Genomic DNA, 15,436 nt, shown 5'->3' on the forward strand with positions numbered 1-15,436 from the left:
TGTTTGACAAATTAAAAATTCAAGCCTTTCTCAAAGAGTATCTTTTTGAGAGTTATGAAATATCTTTTTGTGTGTGCCACTGCTTATCTACCATCTTAATTTCCCCCGTCCGCTTTAGACAACTCTGTCTTCATCCATTTGTAATTACCTTTATTCAAGTTTAAGACACTCGTTTCAGACCCAAGTTGCTCACTATCAAAATAAATGTTAAATTCTACAATATCTTCACTCTTAGAAACATAGAAAGTAAGAGCAGGAGTAGGTAATTCCATCCTTAAGAGCCTGTTCCGCCATTCAATGACCATGGCTGATCTTCTATCTCAATATCATTCCCTTGCGCTCTGCTATGCCCTTAACACTTTTCAGAATTCCACAGGTTCACCACCCTCTGAATGAGGAAGTTTTGCCTCATCTCAGTCCCAAGTGATCTACCCAGTTTCCTGAGACTGTGACTCTTTGTTCTGGACTGCTCAGTTAGAGGAGATAACTTCTTGCATCTGTCTTTCCAACCCTGTCATAATTTTATACATTTCAATTAGATCCCCTCTTATTTTTATAAATTCCAATGAAAACAGGCCCAGTCGACCCAATCTCTCCTCATAGAACAACCCTGCCATCCCAAAATTCAAGTATGGGTCTTCATTGCACTCGCTCTAAGGCCAGCATATCCTTTCTTGGATAAGGAGACCAAAACTGCACACAATACTCGAGGTGTGATCTCACCAAGATCCTGTACAGCTGCAGTGAGATATATTGAGAGTGATTTAATGGCCGTGTTGTGCTTGAGCGAGAATGCGACAAGGCCATTAAATCGCAGGAGAGACACGACCTGTTTGCGATCAAACCGGCCCACTCCCATTGGCGAAATCAGGATCCCACCTTAGCGTGGCGTGAACCCAATAATCACCACTTAAACCCAATCTCCATACAATTAACGGGAGCGACCCCCTATCTATCGGCCCCCAGTGATCTAACAACCTCACCAGCAAGTGGTCATGCGGGCGCCGATTAGTACTCCTTTTAAAAATGTGAAGCTTGCAGAAATGCTGCTGCGGGAACCCAAGGTGAGTAACCATCTTCGCTCCCAGGCAATGAGCACTAGGGCACATGGATTCCTGCCCCGGTGCTCGGAGGGGGTGGAGAACCCCCGGCGGGGCCAACCTCGGTCAGCGTCATCTGGTGAGGGCCAGTGGATCCTCACCTCTGCGCTGTATGCCAACCTCTATGTTGGTTACAGAGATGTCCTCAGCCACTCCCACGATCTCCAGGCCCATTCCCCGTAGGGGGTGAGGACTTCGATGTTTGGCACCCCGCTGCCTGTCTGGGCCCCCTCCCATCTTTTGTGGGCCAACTCCCATCTCCAGGATCACAGGGTGGGAACCGGGGCACGGAACGGTGCTGGGCGGTGAGGGTACCAGGTGCATACTGATGGGGGGGGGAGGGCAATCGGGTGTCCAGTGCCAACTCACCCGTGCGGCCCAGCGGAGGTCATTGATCTGACAGCTCTAGGTGTCGGTCCTCCTGGTCATACCCCCTAAGCTGACGACCACTGTCACTTCCTCCCAGGCAGCACTGGCGGCCCTGCGGCTGACCCTTGGGGGAATAGGACATCCCGTCTGGCCTGGACCAAATCGAGGAATCTGCCCAGTTTAGCATCCCTGAATTGTGGGGCTGATCTTGTCAGTGGCGTGGCTGTGAGCCGAGTGGGGTTGACTGCACAGAAGCAGTTTAAGTGCTGTTCTCCCATGTTAGCGGGGAGAGGCTGGCAAGCGTGGTACCAGCAAATCAGCCGACAGGACCATCATTTGTGGTGCAAGGCCTCGTTAAGTGGACCGGTTGTTGGCAAGATTCTAGAATCCATTGTTAAGGATGAGATTTCTAAATTCTTGGAAGTGCAGGGTCGGATTAGGACAAGTCAACCTGGATTTAGTAAGGGGAGGTCTTGCCTGACAAACCTGTTAGAGTTCTTTGAAGAGATAACAAATAGGTTAGACCAAGGAGAGCCAATGGATGTTATCTATCTTGACTTCCAAAAGGCCTTTGATAAGGTGCCTCACGGGAGACTGCTGAGTAAAATAAGGGCCGATGGTATTCGAGGCAAGGTACTAACATGGATTGACGATTGGCTGTCAGGCAGAAGGCAGAGAGTTGGGATGAAAGGTTCTTTTTCGGAATGGCAACCGGTGACGAGTGGTGTCCCGCAGGGTTCAGTGATGGACCCACAGCTGTTCTCTTTATATATTAACGATCTAGATGACGGGACTGGGGGCATTCTGGCTAAGTTTGCCGATGATACAAAGATAGGTGGAGGGGCAGGTAGTATGGAGGAGGTGGGGAGGCTGCAGAAAGATTTAGACAGTTTAGGAGAGTGGTCCAAGAAATGGCTGATGAAATTCAACGTGGGCAAGTGCGAGGTCTTGCACTTTGGAAAAAAGAATAGAGGCATGGACTATTTTCTAAACGGTGACAAAATTCATAATGCTGAAGTGCAAAGGGACTTGGGAGTCCTAGTCCAGGATTCTCTAAAGGTAAACTTGCAGGTTGAGTCCGTAATTAAGAAAGCAAATGCAATGTTGTCATTCATCTCAAGAGGCTTGGAATATAAAAGCAGGGATGTACTTCTGAAGCTTTATAAAGCATTAGTTAGGCCCCATTTAGAATACTGTGAGCAATTTTGGGCCTCACACCTCAGGAAGGACATACTGGCATTGGAGCGGGTCCAGCGGAGATTCACACGGATGATCCCAGGAATGGTAGGCCTAACATACGATGAACGTCTGAGGATCCTGGGATTATATTCATAGGAGTTTAGGAGGTTGAGGGGAGATCTAATAGAAACTTACAAAATAATAAATGGCTTAGATAGGGTGGATGTAGGGAAGTTGTTTCCATTAGCAGGGGAGACTAGGACCCGGGGGCACAGCCTTAGAATAAAAGGGAGTCACTTTAGAACAGAGATGAGGAGAAATTTCTTCAGCCAGAGAGTGGTGGGTCTGTGGAATTCATTGCCACAGAGGGCGGTGGAGGCCGGGCGTTGAGTGTCTTTAAGACAGACGTTGATAAATTCTTGATTTCTCAAGGAATTAAGGGCTATGGAGAGAGAGCGGGTAAATGGAGTTGAAATCAGCCATGATTGAATGGTGGAGTGGACTCGATGGGCCGAATGGCCTTACTTCCACTCCTATGTCTTATGGTCTTAATTAACGTTTTATAGTGGTGATGGCCTCCCAGGTCGAGCGTTAGAAAGCTCGCAGCAGTTCCCGCTCGTTAGCACACTTAGAAACCTTTTGGTTAAATTGCGGCCATTACATTTTGTTTACCTCATCCAAATGATTGATGTATACTGTAAACAGCTGGGGCCCAAGCACTGGTCCCTGCAGGACCCCACTAGTCTTTGCCTGCCACTTTGAAAAATAATCAGTCATACCGCTGTTTCTTGTCTGCTAACCAATTCTTAATCTATGCCAATATTTTACCCCCAATGCTACGCACTTTAATTTTGCACATTTAACACTTACCTCTTAATGTGGACTTTTATTGAAAAATTTCTGAAAATCCAAATAGACCATATCCAATGATTCACCCTTATCTATCTCCAATAGGTTTGTCAAACATAAGACCATAAGACATAGGAACGGAAGTAAGGCCATTCGGCCCATTGAGTCCACTCCACCATTCAATCATGGCTGATTTCAACTCCATTTACCCGCTCTCTCTCCATAGCCCTTAATTCCTCGAGAAATCAAGAATTTATCAACTTCTGTCTTAAAGACACTCAACGTCCCGGCCTCCACCGCCCTCTGTGGCAATGAATTCCACAGACCCACCACTCTCTGGCTGAAGAAATTTCTCCTCATCTCTGTTCTAAAGTGACTCCCTTTTATTCTAAGGCTGTGCCCCCGGGTCCTAGTCTCCCCTGCTAATGGAAACAACTTCCCTACGTCCATCCTATCGAAGCCATTCATTATCTTGTAAGTTTCTATTAGATCTCCCCTCAACCTCCTGAACTCGAATGAATATAATCCCAGGATCCTCAGAGGTTCATCGTATGTTAGGTCTACCATTCCTGGGATCATCCGTGTGAATCTCCACTGGACCTGCTCCAGTGCCAGTATGTCCTTCCTGAGGTGTGGGGCCCAAAATTGCTCACAGTATTCTAAATGGGGCCTAACTAATGCTTTATAAAGCTTCAGAAGTATATCCCTGCTTTTATATTCCAAGCCTCTTGAGATGAATGACAACATTGCATTTGCTTTCTTAATTACGGACTCAACCTGCAAGTTTACCTTTAGAGAATCCTGGACTAGGACTCCCAAGTCCCTTTGCACTTCAGCATTATGAATTTTGTCACCGTTTAGAAAATAGTCCATGCCTCTATTCTTTTTTCCAAAGTGCAAGACCTCGCACTTGCCCACGTTGAATTTCATCAGCCATTTCTTGGACCACTCTCCTAAACTGTCTAAATCTTTCTGCAGCCTCCCCACCTCCTCCATACTACCTGCCCCATCACCTATCTTTGTATCATCGGCAAACTTAGCCAGAATGCCCCCAGTCCCGTCATCTAGATCGTTAATATATAAAGAGAACAGCTGTGGCCCCAACACTGAACCCTGCGGGACACCACTCGTCACCGGTTGCCATTCCGAAAAAGAACCTTTTATCCCAACTCTCTGCCTTCTGCCTGACTGCCAATCGTCAATCCATGTTAGTGCCTTGCCTCGAATACCATGGGCCCTTATTTTACTCAGCAGCCTCCTGTGAGGCACCTTATCAAAGGCCTTTTGGAAGTCAAGATAGATAACATCCATTGGCTCTCCTTGGTCTAACCTATTTGTTATCTCTTCAAAGAACTCTAACAGGTTTGTCAGGCACGACCTCCCCTTACTAAATCCATGCTGAGTTGTCCTAATCCGACCCTGCACTTCCAAGAATTTAGAAATCTCATCCTTAACAATGGATTCTAGAATCTTGCCAACAACCGAGGTTAGGCTAATTGGCCAATAATTTTCCATCTTTCTTCTTGTTCCCTTCTTGAACAGGGGGGTTACAACAGCGATTTTCCAATCCTCTGGGACTTTCCCTGACTCCAGTGACTTTTGAAAGATCATAACTAACCCCTCCACTATTTCTTCAGCTATCTCCTTTAGAACTCTAGGATGTAGTCCATCTGGGCCCGGAGATTTATCAATTTTTAGACCTCTTAGTTTCTCTAGCACTTTCTCCTTTGTGATGGCTACCATATTCAACTCTGCCCCCTGACTCTCCGGAATTGTTGGGATATTACTGTCTTCTACTGTGACGCAAAGTACTTATTTAGTTCCTCAGCTATTTCCTTGTCTCCCATCACTAGATTACCAGCGTCATTTTGGAGCGGCCCAATGTCAACTTTTGCCTCCCGTTTGTTTTTAATGTATTTAAAGAAACTTTTACTATCATTCCTAATGTTACTGGCTAGCCTACCTTCATAATTGATCCTCTCTTTCCTTATTTCTCTCTTTGTTATCCTCTGTTTGTTTTTGTAGCCTTCCCAATCTTCTGACTTCCCACTACTCTTTGCCACATTATAGGCTTTCTCTTTTGCTTTGATGCATTCCCTGACTTCCTTTGTCAGCCATGGCTGCCTAATCCCCCCTCTGATAACCTTTCTTTTCTTTGGGATGAACCTCTGTACTGTGTCCTCAATTACTCCCAGAAACTCCCACCATTGCTGTTCTACTGTCTTTCCCACTAAACATGATTTTCATAAATCCATGTTGACTTTGTCTAATGCTGTTGATATTTTCTAAGTGTCCTGTTATTGCATCCTTCAAAATAGTCTCTAGAATTTTCCTTACTATTGATGTTAGGCTAGTCAGTCTTTAATTTATCAGCTTATAGTCCCATTACTTCCTCCTACACTATGCTTTAAAAAACATATTTCCTTCAATTCCTCCTTCTCACTTGACATTTGGTTCCTTACCATTTCTGGGAAGTTATTTATTCTTTCTCCGCTAAGACAGAACTAAAGTAGTTTAATTGCTCCGCAATATCCTTGTCCTCTATTATAAATTCTCCTGTTTCGGACTTTAAAGGACCTACATTTGTCTTCATTAATCTTTTTTATTTTACATACTAAAAGCTTTTACAGTCCGCTTTTATGGTCCTTGGGCAAGTTTAGTCTCATACTGTTTTCCCCCTCTTAATCAATCTCTTAGTTCTCCTTTGCTGAAATCTGAATTGCTCCCAATCCTCAGGCTTGCTACATTTTCTAGCAACTGTATCTGACTCCTCTTTAGATCTAATACTATCCTTAATCTTTTGTAAGCTATTTTTGGGCCATTTTTCTTGTTTTTTTGCCCCAGAAAGGAATGTATAACTGTTGCAATGCATACATCTGTTCTTTGAATATTAGCCATTGTCTATCCTCCGTCATGCCTTTTAATTAAGTTCCCTAATCTATCTTAACCAACTCACACTTCATACCTTCGTGGTTTCCTTTGTTTGGATTGAGGATCCTAGTTTTAGATCGGACTTCTTCACTTTTTATCCTAAGGAAGAATTCCCTAAAAGAGCCTGCACAACAAGATTATTAATTAACCCCTTCTCAATGCATAATACCAAATCTAGGATAGCATGTTTCCTGGTTGGTTCTTCAATGTACTGGTCTAAAAAACATTGTGTACACACTCCAAGAATTCATCCACCACAATATTGTTAATTTGATTTGCCCAATCTATATGTAGATTAAAGTCACCCTTGATTACTGGAGCACACTTGTTACATGCATCTCTAGTTTCCTATTTAATACCATCCCCTACCTCACAACTACGGTTTGGAGGCCGATAGACAATTCCCACCAATGATATTTTACCCTTTGTTGCTTCTTAGCTCCACCCAGACTGATTCTACATTTAGATTTTCTGAGCCAATATCCTCTCTCAATTTTACTCTTGATTTAATCCTTGACTAATAACACCATTTCACCTCTTTTTCCTTTTTGCCTGTCCTTCCTAAACCCCTTGGACATTCAATTCTCAGCCTTGGTCACCCTGTGTATCATATCGTACCTGTATAAAACAATTTGCCCGTCTTATTGTGAATGCTCCATGCATTCAGATACAGTGCCTTTAAACTTATTTTTTAAAAACATCTTTACACATAGGTTTTTGTACTATGGCCCTATTTGCTGCTAGCCCTTGTTTCCTCTGCCTTCCACTTTTGGTTTCTATTTTCTGTCTTTCATTTCTATCTTTGTTTCCCTCTCTTGTCTATCCCTGCTTAGGTTCCCAACCTCCTGCCACTCTAGTTTAAACTCTCCCCAACAGCACTAGCCAATACCCCTGTAAAGATATTGGTTCTAGTCCTGCTGGGGGGCAACCCATCCATTTTGTGCAGGTCTTGCCTTCCCCAGAATCGTTCTCAATGCCTCAGGAATCCAAATCCCTCCCTCCATCACTATCTATCCAGCCACATATTCACCTGGTCTATTCTCCTATTCCTGCTCTCGCTAGTGTGTGGCAATGGGAGTAATCCTGAGATTACTAACTTTGAGGTCCTGCTTTTTAATTTTTTCCCAAGCTCCCTATATTCTGCTTTCAGGGCCTAATCCCTCTTCTTACCTATGTCGTTGGTACTGATATGGCCCACAACCTCTGGCTGTTCATCCTCACCCTTCAGAATGTCGTGCCTCGTAGATCCTATATAATGAGGTCATTAATTAATCCGGTCTTATTACACATAATCAGTTTTAAATTAGCCTGTTCCCTGGTTGGTCCCCAACATATTGTTCTAAGAAACTGCCATGGATGCGCTCTATTAACTCATCCTCAGGGGTCCTTTAATTAATCAATCCAAATAAAGATAAAAATTGGTCACAATTATTGCAAAAACTTTCTCACAAGCCCCTTATCATTTCTTGATTTATGCTGTCACAAAGCACGCTGATGTTATCCCAACTTCGAACACCAGTTTGTGGGCGTGTATAGTTTTGTTTTGGTGTGTGGAGACAAGTGAAACCCCAGTGAGAATAAATAACCCAGTCGTTGGGTAACAATTATTAAAGATTATTTATTAAAGTAAAGACAAATACACACAAACTTTATTACTCTACATCGCGCAATTTAAGATGTATGAATTATTAAACACTTTCCATTGACCGTTTCTCTTGTTACAAAATATATCTATGATACCGTAACTCTGTAAGACTTCCCCTGTTCCCCAAACAACATCCAAATTGAAGTCCATGTCGAAAACATCCACTCTCCTACCCTAATCAATCATCTTCGCCATTTCCTCGAAAAACTAAAGTCAAGTTAGTGAGACATGTCCTCGCCTTCACAAAACTTTGTTGCCTTTCGCTAATATGGGCGGCACGGTAGCACAGTGGGTGGCACTGTCGCTTAACAGCTCCAGGGTCCCAGGTTCGATTTCCGGCTTGGGTCACTGTCTGCATGTTCGCCTCGTGTCTACGTGGGTTTCCTCCGGGAGTTCCAGTTTCCTCCCATAGTCGAATGACGTGAAGGTTAGGTGGATTGCCAAATTGCCCTTACTACCCAAAGGGGTTGGGTAGGGTTGCTGGGTTACAGATGTGGGCTTAAGTGGGGTGGTCTTTCCAAGGGCTGGTGCAGACTCAATGGGCTGAATGGCCTCCTTCTGCACTGTAAATTCTATGTCTAATAGGTCCACTTATTTCCAAGTGGGAGTAAATCCTGTCTCAAAGGATCCTCTCCAATAATTTCCCTACCACTGACGTAAGGCTCACCGGCCTGTAATTACTTAGATTATCCTTGCTACCCTTCTTAAAGAAAGGAACAGCATTGGCTATTTTCCAATCCTCTGGGACCTTCCCTGTAGCCAGTGAGGATACAAAGATTTCTTTCAAGGCCCCAACAATTTCCTCCCTTGCCTCTCTCAGTATTCTGGGGATTTGTTTACCTTAATGTTTTTCAAGGCACCCAATACCTCCTTTTTGATCTCAACATGACCCAAACTATCTACACTCCCTTCCCCAGACACATCATCACCAAGTCCTTATCTTTGGTGAATACTGAAGCACTCATTTAATACCTCACCCATTTCCTCTGACTCCACGCATAGATTCCCTCCCCTATTCTTGAGTGGGTAAACCCTCTCCCTGGCTACCCTCTTGCTCTTTATATATGTGTAAAAAGCCTTGGCATTTTCCTCAATCCTGCTGGCCAATTACTTTTTGTGACCCCTTTTAGCTCTCCTGACTCCTTGCTTAAGTTTCTTTCTACTTTCCTTGTATTGCACACTTGCTTTGTGTGTTCCCAGACTCCTAGACTTGACAAATGCTTCCTTTTTCTTTTTTAACTAGACTTGTCATCCAAGGTTCCCGAAATTTGCCATACTTATCCTTCATCCTTACAGGAATGTGCTGGTCCTGAATTCCTATCAACTTACACTTGAAAGCCTCCCACGTGCCAGATGTCGATTTGCCCTCAAAGATCTGCCCCAGGTATCGCCCCCACAACCCAAAGATGTGCAGGGTTGGTGGATTGGCCATGATAAATTGTCCATTAATTGGAAAAAATGAATCGGGTACTCTAAATTTATTACAAAAAAGAAAAAAATCTTCTGCCCCCAAACTACATTCTTCAGTTCCTGCCTAATATTGTTGTAATTAGCTTTCCCCCAATTTAGCACACTCACCTGAGGACTGCACTTATCCATCAGTACCTTAAAGCTTACTGAATTCTGGTCACTGTTCGCGAACTGCTCCCCTACTGAAATGTTGATCACCTGGCCGGGCTCATTCCCCAATACCAGTCCGGTACAACTCCTTCCCTAGTTAGACTATCTTCATACTGTTTCAAGAAACCCACCTGGATGCTCCTTACAAGCTCTGCCCCATCCACGCCCCGAGCCCTAAGGGAGTCCAAGTCACTATAGGGGAAGTTAAAATCATCCCACAACAACCCTGTTACTTTTATACCTTGCCAAAATCTGCCTACAAATCTGTTCCTTTATCTCCTGCTGGCTGTTGGGAGGCCTATAGTAAACACCCAACATTGTGACCACACCCTTCCTATTCCTGAGCTCTACCCATATTCCCTCGCAGTATAGGCCCTCCGAGGTGTCTTCTTGCAGTACAGCTGTGATATTCTTCTTAACCAGTATTGCAACTCCCCCACCCCTTTTACACCCCCCTCTATGCTGCCTGAAACATCTGTATCCTGAAACATTAAGCTGCCAATCCTGTCCTTCCCTTAACCAAGTCTCTGTAATGGCAACAACATCATAGTTCCAAGTACTAACCCAGCTCTAAATTCATCTGTCTTACCTGTTACACTTCTCGCATTGAAACAAATACACTTCAGTCCTCCAAACCCTCTTTGATCAGCAAGCATACCCTGCCTGCTCTTCCTCTGCATCTAACTGGTCCTATTCTCTAGTTCCCCTTCAGTTAATTCACTTTTGCTTAGGCTCCCACCCCTTGCCAAACTAGTTTAAATCCACCCGTGTGACACTAGCAAACCTCCCAGCCAGAATATTTATGACCCTCCAGTTTAGATTATAAAGGTACAACAAAGATACAGTGCAGAAGGCCATTCGGCCCATTGTGTCTGCACCGATCCTCTGAAAGAGCACCCTACCTAGGCCCATTTCGCCCACCCTATCCCCGGAGCAGAGAATCCCACTGCCAGTGAATGGTGTGCTCCTTCATGCCGCCAAGAAACACACGGCCAATATTTGGGGTTGTCAAACGGTTCACTCCTGACCTGTGCACATCTGACTTATTCAGCATAATGTAAGTGTATGGTGATTCCAATGAAATTAAAATTTTAATATTTGTCAATCCATTTAATCTAATATTTTCAAAATATCAACCTAACTAAGTCAGTAATGAGACGGAATATATTCCACTTGCCTGGATGAGCACAGTTCCAACAACACTCTATAAACTCAATATAATCCAGGGCAAAGCAACTGATTTGATTGGCACCCCGTTCACCACCTAAAACATTCACCCTCCCCACCACCTTGCACAGCTGCAGTATCGTGCAATATATACAAAACGAACTGCAGCAACTTGCCAAACATCCTCTGACATTCTCTTCCAAATGCGTGACTTCTACCACCGAGGGAGAACAACACTGAGAGCTGTGCATGAGAACACCACCACTTGCAAGTTCAAGCCACACATTATCCAGAGTTGTAACTCCAGAGCTGTTCCTTCAATGTTGCTGGATCAAAATCCTGGAACCATTCTACTGACAACACTGTGGGTGTACCTATATCACATGCACTGCAGCAGTTCAAGAAACTCACCACCACCTTCTCAAGGGAAATTAAGGTGGGCAACAATAGTGGCCTTGCCACAACACTCACACCCCATGAATGGATTTTTAAAAATCAATCATTCTTCTAAGTAAATACACACTCCTCAATATCTGTCCTTCACAACTCTGCCCTCTTATCCAGTTACACAGAAACGGAAAGATTTACGGCAGAGAAATAGGCCACTCAGCTCATTGTGTCTGCGCTGGCTGAGAAAGAACTAACTAGACTAATCGTACCTTCCAGCTCTTGGACCCGAGTACCTCAAACACATATCGAAGCATTATTAAAATGCAAATAAAGGTTTTTGCCTCCACCATCCATTCAGATCGTGACTTCCAGACCCTCACTGCCCTCTGGATGAAAAAAGGTATTCCTCAACTTCATTCCCATCCTTGTTACAAATGCAGGACTCACAAGATGGTTATGTTTTAAAATGTTACCTTTAACTTAAGGTGAAATAGAATGCTCTGGATAAGGGTATGGTGGTCATACTAAACCTCTGGATGGTGACAGACCAATGTGATCTGATTATTGCAAAGAAAGAAACCCAAACCAAAACCTATTGAAAATCAAGTGACTGTTTTCACACCTTGACACAGAAAAGGGACAGCTGATTTTTGGGGAGTGACACAGAGGCACACTGAGAGAGAGAGAGAATGCTGATACTCTGAAGAACAGTAAAAAGACCTTTTTCACTGAACAACCAAGAAGGATGCCGGGGAGGGCTGGTTCTTTGTTTGAAAAGAAAATGAAGCAGATGGGACTTCTCAAAATTTAAGGAACAAAGGGTTGCCAAGGTGGGTCTTGGTGGTGGAAGTCGGTTCAAAAATACTCAGGCTAAGTGAAATGATTTTTGGGGACACTGGAAGATTCGACTTGGATGGTAGGGAGAAGTCAGCCTGCTGAAAAGCTGTGATTAACTTGGAGCTTGATCTTGCAACATTATTGATCTGCAGAAGTGCAGTCCACATTGGAAGATGTTGGAAAATGTATCTCGGTTACATTAATTAGTTAATGTGAAAGTACCTTTTCTTTATTCACTGTATTAGTTGCTTGTTAAGTAATGTTTGATTTCTGTTGATTTTTTTGGTTTGTTACAGTAAGAATCTCAAAATGTGATATATTGTCCTTTGGTTAGTTCAGTTAATCGTTCAAGAAATTAATCTCTTTATAAAAGTTATTGGTCTCTACAGGGATCCTAACATCCTTCAATTATGTATACCGACTGTTTATTGGCCTCACTTTCTTCATATCCGGTAAGTCTAGCTCCCTCATAATCTTAATCACTTCAATTAAATCTGCTCTCAACCTCTTCAAAAGAAAATAACCCCAACCTATCCAATCTTGTGTCACAGCTATCGTCTGTCACAGCTAAAATTCTCCATTTCAGGCAACTCCTCTTAACTCTCCTCTGTACCCTCCCTTGAGTGACCATATAATTCCTGCAATACAGTTACAAAAACAGTTACAGTTCTGGCATAACCTCCCTTCCCATATACTCTATACCTCAGTCACTAAGTTAAGTATCTTGTATACCTTCTTGACCATCTCGTCTACCTGTCCTGCTACCTTCAGGGATGTGTGGTACCGAATTCAAGATTTCTCTGTTCATCTACATTTCTCAGAATCCTATCATTTATTGCGTTATCCATCCCAAATGAATTACCTCACATTTGTCAGAATTGAATTGTATTTGCCACTTTTCTGCCCATTTGACAGTTGATTCATACTTTCCTGCACTTTACAGCTTTCTCCCTATCAATTACATAACCAATTTTAATATCATCTGCAAAACGTTTCATCATGTCCCCTACATTTAACAAAGAACAAAGAAATGTACAGCACAGGAACAGGCCCTTCGGCCCTCCAAGCCCATACCGACCATGCTGCCCGACTAAACTACAATCTTCTACACTTCCTGGGTCCGTATCCCTCTATTCCCATCCTATTCATGTATTTGTCAAGATGCCCCTTAAATGTCACTATCGTCCCTGCTTCCACCACCTCCTCCGGTAGCGAGTTCCAGGCACCCACTACCCTCTGTGTAAAAAACTTGCCTCGTACATCTACTCTAAACCTTGCCCCTCTCACCTTAAACTTATGCCCCCTAGTAATTGTCCCCTCTACCCTGGGGAAAAGCCTCTGACTATCCACTCTATCTATGCCCCTCATAATTCTGTAGACCACTATCAGGTCGCCCCTCAGCCTCCGTCGTTCCAGTGAGAACAAACCAAGTTTATTCAACTGCTCCTCATAGCTAATGCCCTCCATACCAGGCAACATTCTGGTGAATCTCTTCTGCACCCTCTCTAAAGCCTCCACATCCTTCTGGTAGTGTGGCAACCAGAATTGAACACTATACTCCCAAGTGTGGCCTAACTAAGGTTCTATACAGCTGCAACATGACTTGCCAATTCTTATACTCAATGCCCCGGCCAATGAAGGCAAGCATGCCGTATGCCTTCTTGGCTACCTTCTCCACCTGTGTTGCCCCTTTCAGTGACCTGTGGACCTGTACTCCTAGATCTCTCTGGCTTTCAATACTCTTGAGGGTTCTACCATTCACTGTATATTCCCTACCTGCATTAGACCTTCCAAAATGCATTACCTCACATTTGTCCGGATTAAACTCCATCTGCCATCTCTCCGCCCAAGTCTCCAAACAATCGAAATCCTCTGACAGTCCTCATCGCTATTCGCAATTCCACCAACCTTTGTGTCGTCTGCAAACTTACTAATCAGACCAGTTACATTTTCCTCCAAATCATTTATATATACTACAAACAGCAAAGGTCCCAGCACTGATCCCTGCGGAACACCACTGGTCACAGCCCTCCAATTAGAAAAGCATCCTTCCATTGCTACTCTCTGCCTTCAATGATCTAGCCAGTTCTGTATCTACCTTGCCAGCTCACCCCTGATCCCGTGTGACTTCAACTTTTGTACTAGTCTGCCATGAGGGACCTTGTCAAAGGCCTTACTGAAGTCCATATAGACAACATCCACTGCCCTACCTGCATCAATCATCTTTGTGACCTAATCGAAAAACTCTATCAAGTTACTGAGACACGACCTCCCCGTCACAAAACCATGCTGCCTTTAAGTCTAAATCATTGGTATATACCAGAAGCAGTGAGGGACCCAGAATGGAGCCCTGCAGTATCCTACTGGAAGCACCATTCTAGTCACAAAAACACCTGTTCACCCTTTGTTTCCAGCCAATTTAGATCCAACCTGTTTCTTTCCTTTGAATTCCATAAGGTTTTAATTTTCTAATCTCGCTGCCATGTAGGACCTCATAAATGCCTCATTGAAATCCATGTAGACGACATCAAACATGCTACTCTCATTGATCCTCCTGGTTATCGCCTCAAAAAAATCAATCAATTTGGTTAGACATGACCTTCCTTTAACAAATGCATGCAGACTGTCCTTGGTTTCTGTGTGCTTTTCTAAATGATGATTTACACCATCTCTCATAATTTTATTTTCAATCACTTTCCCAGCGTGGAGTTTAGGCTGACAAGCTTGTAGTCATTTGGGCTCTGCCTCCTTCCTCATTTAAACAACAGTGGCAGTGCTCCCTTCCTCTGGCACCACACCTGCAGCGAGAGACGATTGGAAAATGATGGTTAGAGCTTCCACTAAGTTTTCTTTTGCATCCCTTAGGATATGGTTCATCCAGGCCTGATGGTTTATCCACTTTGAAGGATGCTAGACACTTGATATCTCCTCCATCACTGTGTTTAGCCCATTCAACAATTCACACTTTTCCCCTTCAAGTTCTATGTCTGCTTTGCTTCCATCTTTTTTGAAAAGCAAATGATAAACAATTATTAAGAAGCATACCCCACCTTCCACCTCCACAGAGAAGTTACCCATTTGGTTTCTAATTGGCCTTACTCTTTTCTATTGCTCTTTATGTATTTATAAAACATATATATATGCCAATATATATTTTTTCCTGTCATCTCTTTATTTTCCCAATTTCCTTTTTTAACTTTATCCTGCGCTTTCTATACTCCTAGTTTTCTGCAGAGCTTTTGGTATCTGACATATGCTTTCACTTTTTGCCTTATTCTACTGTGTGTGCTGTTGAAATCTGAAGGATTCTAGGTTTGGGATTCCCACCCTTTTTCTATGTAACCCTTCT

This window comes from Scyliorhinus torazame, chromosome 3, assembly GCF_047496885.1.
Source record: "Scyliorhinus torazame isolate Kashiwa2021f chromosome 3, sScyTor2.1, whole genome shotgun sequence".
Lineage (NCBI taxonomy): Eukaryota > Metazoa > Chordata > Chondrichthyes > Carcharhiniformes > Scyliorhinidae > Scyliorhinus > Scyliorhinus torazame.